Below are 11710 nucleotides of genomic sequence, written 5' to 3' on the forward strand. Positions count from 1 at the left end.
ACAATTGCACTCATCTCACACACTAGCAAAGTAAAGCTCAAAATTCTCCAAGTGAGGCTTCAACAGTACGTGAACAATGAACTTCCAGATGTTCAAGCTGGATTTAGAGAAGACAGAGGAACCAGAGATCAAATTGCCAACATCCATTGGAGAATAGAAAAAGCAAGAGAATACCAGAGAAACATCTACTTCTGCTTTATTGACTATGCCAAAGCCTTTGACTGTGTGGATCACAGGAAACTCTGGAAAATCCTTAAAGAGATGGGAATACCAGACCACCTGACCTGTCTCCTGAGAAATCTGTATGCAGGTCAAGAAACAACAGTTAAAACCGGACATTAAACAATGGACTGGTTCCAAACTGGAAAAAGAGTACGTCAAGGCTGAATATTGTCACCCTGCTTATTTAACTTCTATGCAGCGTTCATCATGCAAAATGCTGGCTGAATGAAGCACAGCAGGAATCAAGATTGCCAGTAGAAATATCAATAACCTCAGATATGCAGATGACACCACCCTTATGGCAGAAAGCGAAGAGGAACTAAGAGCCTCTTGATGAAAGTGAAAGAGGAGAATGAAAAAGCTGGCTTAAAACTCAACATTCAAAAAACGAAGATCATGGCATCCAGGCCCATCATTTCATGGCAAATACATGGGGTAACAATGGGAACAGGGAGAGACTTTATTTTTTGGGGCTCCAAAATCACTGCAGATGGTGACTGCAGCCATGAATTTAAAAGACATTTGCTCCTTGGAAGAAAAGCTATAACAAACCTAAACAGCGTATTAAAAAGCAGGCATTACTTTGCCAACAAAGGTCTAGTCAAAGCTATGGTTTTTCCAGTAGTCATGTATGGATGTGAGAGTTGGACTGTAAAGAAAGCTGAGTGCTGAAGAACTGATGTTTTCAGACTGTGGTGTTGGAGAAGACTCTTGAAAGTCTCTTGGACTGCAAAGAGATCCAACCAGTCAATCCTAAAGGAAATCAACCAGGAATATTCATTGGAAGGACTGATGCTGAAGCTGAAACTCCAATACTTTGGCCACCTGATGAGAAGAGCCTACTCATTAGAAAAGACCCGGATTCTGGGAAAGATTGAAGGCAAGAGGAGAATGATACAACAGAGGATGGTTTTGGATGGCATCACTCAACAATGGAATGAGTTCGCGCAAGCTCCGGGAGTTGGTGATGAACAGGGAAGCCTAGCGTGCTGCAGTCCATGGGGTTGCAGAGTCAGGCAAGACTGAGCAACTGGACAACAACCAATCACTGTTACAGGCTCAGAATAGTTCTCAAGGAGGGGTATTAAGCCAGAAAAATCAAGCTCCGTTTATCTGTGTGACTCTGGGTAAATTCTTTTGCTTCTCTGAGCTTGATTTATCTCCTCTGTAAATGGAGGTAATGCTACTCTGTATTGTGGTAATGCTATGAATGTTCAGCAAAATAATGGATGTAAGGGAGACATTCACTAAAATTCAGTTTCCTGCCATTCTTTACCCAGGCAGAGGTGGGTATATATGCCAAGATTCCAGGGATGCCAAAATCCCTGGAATTTTCAGGCCCCTCGGTTGGCTGAGTACCAGGTTCCCATTCGGGGACTGACTCCATCTGTCCCTAGCAGAGGTGAGCATAGTCACCTGGGACTTCCCCAGCTGCTAGTAGACTTTCCAGGGTGAGCTCAGGGGACTTTCCTCTCCTCAGCCGGACAACTTCCGAGAGTAGAAAATGAGTGAGGCTGGTCCCTCAAGGATTGATTGTTGGTGTTTGGGCTGCTGATAACGGGACACTGGGATAAACAGGAATAGTGACCCTTTCCCATTTTTGGAGATCTGGGACTGGAATGGGGTTCTAAAATGGCTTATTCCGTGCCACAAATCTAGCACCTGAAAGGTGTCAGGGGAAGATAGCTGACCATCCACCCAAACCCAGGGGCAGGTCTGAGTGGGGCCGCAGCACTGACCCTCATCAAATCAGCACTTTCTCCCAGCCAGGCCAGGAGGGGAGCAGGAAGAGTGGGACTGACTTGGGCTGTAGCTCTGGGTTTGACATTGTTTTCTTATCTCCAAATGATACACATTTAGAAAGGTTGGTGGTAGAAGGTATGAGGGGAGGGTTCCAGAGGTCCTGAGCACAAGGCTTCTGCCCCAAAGAGGACCTTGGTGAATGACTCAGGCTGTGTGAGCCTGAGCTCTCTGCTGTGCAAAATGGGGCAGGAGGACAGAGCTAACCGTTCCTGCCTGAGCACTGGCCTCAGAGGGAAGTTGTGAGTGTCTGATAAGCCCTCTGATCTTGGTGACTTTCTGTTGCATCCCTACACCCCACTCTCTCCACCTTCTTGTGTATAGGCACTCACACACAAAACACTCACTCACACACACATACACACATCAGCCAGCCAGCCAGGCTAATTAGTTATACCTCCAAAACACACCCTGAATTTTGAACTTGACCACCCTTTGCAATCTCCACTTCCCTGGCTCAGTCACCATCATCTCTCATCCTTCTTTCCATGACCATCTCCCTGGGCTTTTGATTCTCCTCTTGCCTCTCACATCCATTCTCTGTAGATCAGCCAAATGGATCATTTTGAAAGGCCAACTGAATCTTGTCACTCCCCTGCTTTGAACACTCCAGTGACTCCAACACAGACAGAAGAAAATCCAAACTCCTTTTCCTGGCACCCCAGCCCTGTGTGATATGGACTTCAGCCTCCTCCCACGCTTAACCTTGTCCCGTTGGCCTTGCTGCCTCTTCAACAGACCACAATCCCTCTCTGCCCCAGGACCTTTGCACAGGCTATACCCACCCTGCCCCCTGCCCTGGGAACACTGCCATCCCTGGCTTTGACTGTGCTTGTCTCTCCCTTCAGAACTCACTGTCTTCTGAGAGGGGCCCTCCCTGACCACCTATGAGAGCCTCTAGTCACTCTTGATCATTGGTAAAAGAGGCTTTTTTAAAGGTAAAACTATGATTCTCACCTAAATATAAAAAGAACACAAGTCAAAGATATCATTTAACTCAGCAATTAAAAAAAAAAAAAAAACAGCAAGATGTTACAACTGATTCAAAACACACACATATACACTGACAATCAGAAATGATAGAATGATAGAATGGATACAGTTGTAAAAATGGCCAGTATCCACAGGGCAGTAGTTAATTGCATTCCACTCCAACAAAATCCACTTGCATTTCCATGACTAAGACTCATTTGTGTGTTGTAGTAATGAAAGGTGCAGGCCCTAGAATCAAACAGGACTAGTGCCCCAGACAGGACACCCAGTTATTTGTCCTGGCCCATTTCAAAGCCTCTTGCAAGTTTCCTGACATCCTCTTTCTTGTACTTAGCAGCATTTTTTTTTTTTTTTTTTTGCCATTTTGCCTTTCACCTAATTCTTAGCTCTCTCCCTTTACCCCAGATTTGAATGTGTCTTGAGGGCAGAAATTCTCTTTATTATATAGGCCTCCAGGAAATCCCGTGGAGAAAGGTACTCTCGCGACCTGGGATCTTCTGGTCCCTGGACAGAGCGAGTGCGTGGGTAATTCTGGTTGGGTGGGTGGAGTGGGGGAAGGAGTGGGTGGAAGGTACTGCGGGGGCCTAGGGAAGAACCGGAATGCGGGAAGGAGGCGGCGCGGGAGGGATTAATCCACGGACATTCCCTGCCCGCCTACTGTGTGTCAAACAAGGTTGGGGCGCTAGGAACACGGTCAGGAAAAAGACGGATCTGATGGCTTTGCGCGCTGCAGGACTCGATGTAACCTGGAGTCTGCGTGAATGAGTTAAACACACATACAGAGGTGAAGTTGGCGTTTCGACGAATGTTAGGAAGGAGATCACGCGGTACGCTTGCCCGGAGGCCTTGCGATACCCCTGGCTTCACCTGATTCAGAGACCTATAAGCCAAAGCGAATGTGCGGATTTGTCTGCTTTGTGCGGTAAAGGCATGAGGGCATGTATGCAGAAATGTAAATGTATACAGACATGCAAATCAAAGCTGATGTGAATAGTAAGTACATGAGTGCAGAATGAAAGCCTGTCGGCGGCACGAATGCAAGCAGGTGGGAGTCCTCTGTTTCTTCGCCTTTCAGACTCTCCAGCACACCGCGCGCGCCCTCTGCTGCTGCCCAGGCGGGTTTCTGTACCTTCGCGTCGCATTTCGCTCCCCCAGTTGGAGCAAAAGCTTGTATCTAGCTCCTCCTAACGCTGGGCGGAGAACAAAGCCGCAGCGCCTGCCGTTCGCCACGCATGCGCACACTGGAACTATTTCGAAGAGGATCACTTGCAAAATACTTTCAGCACTAGTCAGGATGGCCGAGCGGTCTAAGGCGCTGCGTTCAGGTCGCAGTCTCCCCTGGAGGCGTGGGTTCGAATCCCACTTCTGACAAAGCTAGATCTTTTTCGTTTTTCACGAACGGCGACGTCTGAAATATGCCCTGTGGATATTAATCTTTTTACAAAACAAGTATTTTCTACTTATGACATGTTATTTCCTGATGACTTATTTTGAAATGTAAAAGGAGTCCTTCTCTGAAACCGCAAAGCCATTCTTCAGACATTTGAAGTGAGGAAAAGGCAAAAAGACTCTGATGCTGGGAGGGTTTGGGCCAGGAGAAGGGGACGACAGAGGATGAGATGGCTGGATGGCATCACTAACTCGATGGACGTGAGTTTGAGTGAACTCCGGGAGTTGGTGATGGACAGGGAGGCCTGGCGTGCTGCGATTCATGGGGTCGCGAAGGGTCGGACACGACTGAGCGGCAAAAAGGTAGAGTACTGTCAGAAGTGGGATTCGAACCCACGCCTCCAGGGGAGACTGCGACCTGAACGCAGCGCCTTAGACCGCTCGGCCATCCTGACTTCCTGCTTTGAAAGTTTTCGTGGAATTCTATTCGAGTCACTATTGGTGTGACGTGGCTTGGGAATTATTCAAATAATTCTGAGGTCTCTCGCAGCTCGAGATCTAGCCATACAGCCTCTCGTCATCCACAATCAATAACCACCGTACTGCCAAGATTTATCGTTACCCTTAAAATAGTTCAATCTTTTTACTACTTGCTGAGTCAGTCGTGTCCGACTCTGTGCGACCCCATAGACGGCAACCCACCAGGCTCTCCCGTCCCTGGGATTCTCCAGGCAAGAACACTGGAGTGGGTTACCATTTCCTTCTCCAATGCATGAAAGTGAAAAGTGAAAGTGAAGTCGCTCAGTCGTGTCCGACCCTCAGCGACCCCATGGACTGCAGGCTTCCAGGCTCCTCCGTCCATGGGATTTTCCAGGCAGGAGTACTGGAGTGGGATGCCATTGCCTTCTCCGTTTTACTACTTAGATGTTTTAAAAGGAAACTTTGTAGCCTACACAGAAACGGAAAATTAGTTTCTCTTGCCATCAACAGGAAATAACCATAAAAATAAATAACAATGGAAATGAAACTATATTATTGAATTCTAGTCACTTGCCAACGCTGTGACTAAGTTTTCACATTATTTTTAATGACTAAAATTACCTGAAAGGGTCTAGACTATTGTTGGGCCCCTGGGGGGAAGTGAGAGTAGGTCTAGAGGATTCTTTTTGGAAGAGGGTATTATGGAGAAGGAAATGGCAACGCGCTCCAGTGTTCTTGCCTGGAGAATCCCAGGGACGGGGGAGCCTGGTGGGCTGCCGTCTACTGGGTCACACAGAGTCGGACACGACTGAAGTGACTTAGCATAGCATAGCATTATGGACTTTGTATGGACTCCTCAATGGATTGAAGCCACGGCAATGGGCTTCCATTCCGCACGTGTTTAGGTGAAGCCTCATCAAGAAAGAGAAAGTTGGCTTTTATACCTTTTTAATAAACTGAACGAAGGAAAAGCTAGAGAATGTTAAACTTGGAGAAGAGACCATTTATCTGTTTACAAAAGCCTGCTGTGTTTAAGGGGTTGGAATTGTGCTTGTTGAATCCTGCTGCAGGAACTGAGGCTTGATATGTAGGTGCAATGGGTAGGTAGTTACCACCGAGGAAGTTTTCCACGAAGAGCTCGCTGAAAAGAAAACAAGCTGCCTGTGTAGACAGTGACATCCCCATCACAGGAGGCATTCAAGACAAGGCTGGACAGTCACTGCAGGAAGGCTGGTGAGGGGATTTAACAGTTCCCGTATTAGTTTCTTATTGCTGCTGTAACAAACTGCCACTAATTTAGTGGCTTAAAACCACATCATTTATTATCTTATGGTTCTAGAGGTTAAAACTGTGTCCCTTCTGGTGGCTCTAGAGCAGTAATCTCCAACCTTTTTGGCACCAGGGACCGGTTTCATGGAAGGAAGTTTTTCTACCGACCAGGGGTGGAGGATGGTTTCGGGATGATTCGAGCATATTCCATTTACTGTGCACTTTATTTCTATTATTGTTACATCAGCTCCACCTCAGATCATCAGGTATTAGCTCCCAGAGGTTGGAGACCCCTGCTCTAGGAAATATCCATTTCCTTTCCTTTTCCACCCACATTCTTTGGCTTATACCCTCACATCACTCCACCTTCTGCTTCTGTCTTCAGAATGCCTTCTGTGCCTCTGACCCTCCTGTCTAACCTCTTGTTGTCACCTAAATTAAGTGTGGGTGCCCAAAGCACAGCGAGGCCAAACACACCTGAAGGTCAGTTTGGATTAGGGAAAGATTTATGGCAAGGGCCATGCAAGGAGAGAAGCGGTGGGTCATGCTCAGACGGTCCGAACTCCCCAAAGTGTTCCAGGGAAGTTTACACAGGCACCTTAAGGGTGGGAAGGGCTGCAGGGTGTGTAACCTTCCTCTGATTGGTTGGCGGTGAGGAGAGAGGGCGGTGTTCTAAGAACCTCAGACATTAGCATTCAGGTTCCAGCCGGCGGGTGCTCAGCCTGAAATTACCGTCCTCCGCCTGGGCTGGGCGCTTTGTTCCCATAGAACTCAGAGATGTGTGTCAGGCTGTTACATCCCCACCACGAGGAACCAAGAGCACACCCCAAGGCTGTGCTATGGTTTCTTTCTGCATTCCCTCACTCTAATTACTGTTTGAATCAGAGAAGGTCTTGGAGGCTGAAACTTTTTTCCTACAAATAAGAAATGGGCGGGGGAAAAAAGAGAGAAATGCGGGGGCCAAAGAAAGGCCCTTGCATTTGGAGAGGGGCCCACAGAGTTCTGCACAGTTTCAGTTCCTCCTTTCCTTTGATATGCCTCAATGTTGATGGTCACAGGTATTGAATAGAGCGATCACTCATAAACTTGGCAGAGGAACTTGATTTCAGGGGAACTCAGTTTCATTACAAAGATTATTTATTTACAATATATGTGTATAATAAAATGTTTCTATTAAAGTCTCAGAGGCCATAGAAACATCAAAGAAAGTGAAAGTGAAGTCGTGTCCGACTCGTTGCGACCCCGTGGACTGTAGCCCACCAGGCTCCTCTGTCCATGGGATTCTCCAGGCAAGAATACTGGAGTGGGTTGCCATTTCCTTCTGGACCTGTGATTATCCCTGCGTGGTGGCATTTATTGTGATTTTTTTTTCTCATTGGTTACCTGCATGTGATATTTATATTTTGAACATGGATTACTTGGGTAATTCTGTTTTAATTTAAAAAAACTCAGGACTTTCCTGGTGGCTCAGTGGAAAAGAATCCTCCTGCCAATGCAGGAGACACTCATTCGATCCGTGATCCAGGAAGATCCCACAGACCTTGGAGCAGCAAAGCCCAGGCACCACAATTATTGAGCCTGTGCTCTAGAGCCGGAGAATTGCAACCATGGTGCCCTCCTGCCTAAACTACTGAAGCCTGAGCATCTAGAGCCCGTGCTGTGCTACAAGAGAAGCCACTGCAATGAGAAGTCCACGCACCGAAGCTAGAGAGTAGCCCCCACTCTCTGCAACTAGAGAAAGCACACCCAGCAATGAAGCCCCAGCACAGTCAAATCATAAACAATAATTAACTAAAAGAAAGAAAGTTTTAACTGTTAGGAAACTTGGAGAAGAATTTGAAAAGACAAAAAGATTCCTGGATGTTCTTTCAAAGGACTATTAGGTGTTGTCTACAGTTGTTCTGTCTATTACAGAAGCCACTAATCACATGTAGCTACAGAGCACTTGGGATGTGTTGTCATCTTAGTGCAAAAAAAGGAACGCAAAATATCTCAATAAAAATGTTTATATTGATTACATGGATTTTGAGGTGTTTTGTTTTGTTTTGTTTTTTGGCTGAGTCTTGCAACTTGTAGGATCCCTGACCTACAATTCTACAGGTTAGAACCTGGGCCCCAAGGGAGCATAGCCATTGGCCCACCAGAGAAGTCCTTTGGCTACACGTTTAAATAATAATATTTTTAAAATAGTGGGCTAATCAGGTATATTTTGGTGGGAGTCACATTATGTATTCAGGTTTTTTGCGTGTGCTCCTCTTGTGACTTCTTGTGTGTTTTGTTTTTTTTTTTAAGGTAAGAAGTGGATTTATTCAGATACAGAGAGAAGCACACTCCACAGAGTGTTGGGGCCATTGCAGAGAGTGAGTGTGGCTTGTTTTTTAATTTTTAAAATGGATTTATTTGAGTTGGAGGATAATTGCTTTACAATATTGTGTTGGTCTCTGCCATGCATCAACACGAATCAGCCATAGCTATACATGTCCTCTTTCTCTTGAACCTCCCTCCCACCTCCCATGCCATACCAGCCCTCTAGGTTGTCACAGAGCGCGGGGTTTGTGACTCACACCGGCTATCAGTTTTACATGATAATGGACGTGTTTCCATGCTACTCTCTCAATTCATCCCACCTTCTCTTCTTCCCACTGTGGCCACAAGCCTGTTCTCTATGCCTGCGTCCCCACTGCTGCCCTGCAAATAGGCTCATCGGTGCCACCTTTCTAGATTCCTTATATATGTGGTTTTTTTACTTTCTGAATTCACTCTGTATAATAGGCTCTCATTTCATCTACCTCATTAGAACTGACTCAAATGTGTTCTTTTTATGGCTGAGTAAATGGCAACCCACTCCAGTATTTTTGCCTAGAGAATTCCATGGACAGAGGAGCCTGGTGGGCTACAGTCCATGGGGTTGCAAAAAGTCGGACATGACTGAGCGACTAATAATATTTTATATATAATATTCCTTTGTACATATGTACCACAACTTCTTATCCATTCATCATACTGTTTTAATTGTTTAAAATTTAGTTCATAAATTTGCAAACAAATCTTATCTATAAAATGAAATTGATTCCACCCTTGGTAGAAGCCAGTTCTGCATCTATGAGCAAATTCACTTTAGCATCGCTGATTGTGACAGTTACGTACATGTATGTGTGTATGTGTACATACTTACACTAGACAAACTTCACCACCATCCGTCTTCAGTACTCTTTTCATCTTGCAAAACTGAGACTCTATACCCATCAAACAATAACTTTCCATTCCCTCCTCTCCCAACCACCATTCTGTTTTCTGTCTTTATTAATTTGACTATTCTAGATAGCTCATATAAGTAGAATCATGTAATATTTGTCCTTTTGTGACTGACCTGTTTCATTTATGATGTCTTCAAGGTTTGGTTCTTCCTAGGTGACTCAGTGGTGAAGAATCCGCCTACACTGCAGGAGACATGGGTTCAATCCCTGGGTCAGGAAGAGCCCCTGGAGAAGGAAATGGCAACCCATCCCCGTACTCTTGACTGGGAAATCCCACAGACAGAGGAGCCTGGCGGGCTACAGTCTATGGGGTTGCAAAGAGTTGGTGGACACAAATAAGTGACTAAACAACAACAAACTTCAAAGTGTATTCATAGCAGGTGTCAGAATTTCCTTCCTTTTAAAGGCTGAATAATGTTCCATTGTACATCTATACTACACTTTGCTTTTTACATGTATACTACATTTATCCATTCATCTGTAGATAAACACTTGGGTTGCTTCCATGATTTTTAAAGATTTTTTATTGATTGATGCATAGTTGGTTCACAATGGTGTGCCAATCTCTGCTGTACAGCAATGCAACTCAGTTATACATATAAATACTGATACATATCTATATATTCTTTTCCATTATGGTTTATCACAGGATATTGAATATAGTTCCCTGTGCTACACAGCAGGACCTTATTGTTTATCCATTCTAAATGTAGTAGCTCAACAGGTAAGGAATCTGCCTGCTATTCAAGAGACACAAGAGGCTTGGGCTTGATCCCTGGGTTGGGAAAATCTGCTGGAGAAGGAAGTGGCAAACCATTCCAGTATGCTTGCCTGGAAAATTCCATGGACAGAGGAGCCTGGTGGGCTCCAGTCCGCGGAGTTGTGAAGAGTTGGACATGACCGAGCACAGCACAGCACAATTACATAATCCTGAATAATCTCATTTTAAAGCCCTTAATCAAACCTGCAGAATCCCTATTGCTAGAAGAGGTAACATTCACTGGTTCCAGGGATTAAGAGGGACCATCTTGGTAGAGTGGGCATTGTTCAGCTTGCCACAACTATGTCATATAAGACTCCATTTATATGACTTTCTGGAAAAAGCAAGGCAACAATGACAGAAAATAGATCAGCGGTTGCCTGGAGCCAGAGTGGAGGTCATGAAGGACCTTTTTGGAGTAATCAAAATGTTCTATATTTTAATTTTGGTGGCGAGGAACTTCCTTGGTGTTCCAGTGGTTAAGACTCCACCCTTCCATCTGCCTGCCAATGCAGGAGCTTCAAGAGAATGGGTTCAATCCCTGGGTCAGGAAGTTACCCTGGAGAAGGAAACAGCAACTCACTCCAGTATTCCGGCTGGGATAATCCCAGGAAAGAGGAGACTGGTGGGCTATAGTCCATGGAAGTTGCAGAGTTGGACATGACTAAGCACACATGTTTCCAATGCAGGGGATGTGGGTTTAATCATTGGTTGGGGAACTAAGATTCCACATGCTGGTGGAGTGGCCAAAATTTAAGGGAAAACATTTTTGTGTGTTATTATACATATTTATCAAAATGGCACAGAGTGCGAGAAACAAAGTAGAAAAAAACGATACTGATCTTGGGTGGTCTCAGTTGGCAACAGCTTGATCTCAGTTTTCCCCTGAATCAGAGATTGAAGCCAGCGCATGGCAGTGAGGGCACTGAATCCTGGCCACTAGACCACGAGGGCCAGTGGCTAGTGACAAGACCCTGGCTTGTCTGCTTGGTGGGAATGAATTTCGACAAAGGGACAGGAACAAGTGAAATAGTGGAACAAGTGAAATATTTATTAGGAGGGGGAAGAAGTATGTGTGAATAGACACATATGAACTGGCTCAGAGAGAGGGTTCTGGCTTCTTGGCAGTTTAAGTCACTCATGGGACATATCTGGATTTCCTCTAGTCAATCATCTTACTTCGCCTGGCTCTGAGTCCATCTTTGGGCTTCTCTGGTGGCTCAATGGTAAAGAATCCACTTGCAATGCAAGACATGCAGGTTTGTGCCAGGGTCTAGCCCCGGCGGATCCAGGGAATTCGAAGCGGGGACGGCGTTGGTGAAGATCAGGAAACAACTGCTTAATTAAACGTTAATTAAGGATATAAAGAGTGGTGAAATAAGGAGAGCTCAGCGAAGAAATTCAGTGAAGAAAAGAGGCTGAATAAAATTCCAAAGCAGGGAATTTACGTCACCTACGAAGGCCGCAGGCATCCTCCCGTTCTCCCGAAGGAGAGGAGACACTAAGGCCTCCCCGGTCAGATCTTAGAAGCCCAGGCAAA

At 45.5% G+C, this 11710-nt stretch overlaps 2 non-coding genes across 2 annotated transcripts; one reads left to right on the forward strand and one right to left on the reverse strand.

Moving 5' to 3' along the window:
* Positions 1–4303: 4303 nt before the first annotated feature.
* On the forward strand, positions 4304–4386 carry TRNAL-CAG. The gene has a single exon. It is a non-coding gene; the product is annotated as a tRNA-Leu (tRNA).
* Positions 4387–4776: 390 nt separating this feature from the next.
* On the reverse strand, positions 4777–4859 carry TRNAL-CAG. Its single transcript has one exon. It is a non-coding gene; the product is annotated as a tRNA-Leu (tRNA).
* Positions 4860–11710: the final 6851 nt, after the last annotated feature.

The sequence above is a fragment of the Bison bison genome, unplaced genomic scaffold (assembly GCF_000754665.1).
Source record: "Bison bison bison isolate TAMUID 2011002044 unplaced genomic scaffold, Bison_UMD1.0 scf7180017864473, whole genome shotgun sequence".
NCBI lineage: Eukaryota > Metazoa > Chordata > Mammalia > Artiodactyla > Bovidae > Bison > Bison bison.